The sequence below is a fragment of the Sorex fumeus genome, unplaced genomic scaffold (genome assembly GCF_029834395.1).
Source record: "Sorex fumeus unplaced genomic scaffold, SorFum_2.1 ptg000054l, whole genome shotgun sequence".
Classification (NCBI taxonomy): Eukaryota; Metazoa; Chordata; class Mammalia; order Eulipotyphla; family Soricidae; genus Sorex; species Sorex fumeus.
Window position 1 is genome coordinate 44663886 of NW_026606111.1, and position 990 is coordinate 44664875.

Sequence of the window (990 nt, forward strand, 5' to 3'; positions counted from 1 at the left end):
CTGTTAGAACTTGTTTTTACATATTTTGCTGGTCTGTCATTAGGAGCATATACATTGAGGAGGGTGAGTTTTTTCTGATGTACAGATACCATGATCATTAAGAAATGACCTACACTGTCTCTTATAACCTTTAGCCTGAAGTCCATGTGGTCTGATACTAGTATGGCCACTCCAGATATTTGGAGGTGTTCTTTACTCGAAGAATTGGTTTCCCAGCCTTTGAATTTGAGCCCATGTGTTCTTTGATTATTCAGATGTGTTTCTTGCAGGCAGCAGAATGTTGGGTTCAGTTTTCTAATTCATCCTGCCATCCTCTGCCTTTGAATTGCTGCATTTAGTCCATTGACATTGAGAGAGATCATTGTGATGGGGATTTGTGCTAACTTTATGTCAAAATTTGGAGTACTTGTGGGGCTTGTCTTAGATTAATGTAGCCCTGTTAATTCTTCTTGCAACAAAAATGTGGAACACTTTACAAGTTTGCATGTCATCTCTGTTCAAGGACCATGCTAATCTCTGTATCATTTCAATTTTAGTACATGTGTTGCCAAACTGAGTATGAGTTGTTTTTTTTCCCTATTTTTCTCTTCTGATTTTTTTGAGTGTTGTCCTTACTCACTCCTATGGCTGAGGGTGATTCCTAATCAAGGTAGGTATTTCAAAGCAGCTTGAAGCTATAGATTTAGAACCTTAATGTCCCAGAAGAAAAAGTATGGTTTTTACCATATTCTCTTTTACCATACCCAGGGCGTCAGCTGTGCACATTATTTCTTTTGGAAGATGGTGAATCAGTCTTGTTTAATGCCCTTCCCTGAAACCTTCATTAAGACCATTAAAATAGAGCCTTTTGCTGTTCTCACCTCGGTCCTGTGTACATCTCCAGAAAAAGGTGGATGGCATTGTCTGCACTTTGACCACCTTGAATGTAAGTAGGATTTTTCTCCTGAAGGAAGAGGTGAGAAGCATATTGATGATTTAATTCCACCTTAT

At 38.6% G+C, this 990-nt stretch overlaps 1 pseudogene; it reads right to left on the bottom strand.

Annotated features, from left to right (window-relative positions):
• Positions 1-456: 456 nt before the first annotated feature.
• LOC130033704 (uncharacterized) lies at positions 457-553 on the bottom strand (annotated as a pseudogene).
• Positions 554-990: the final 437 nt, after the last annotated feature.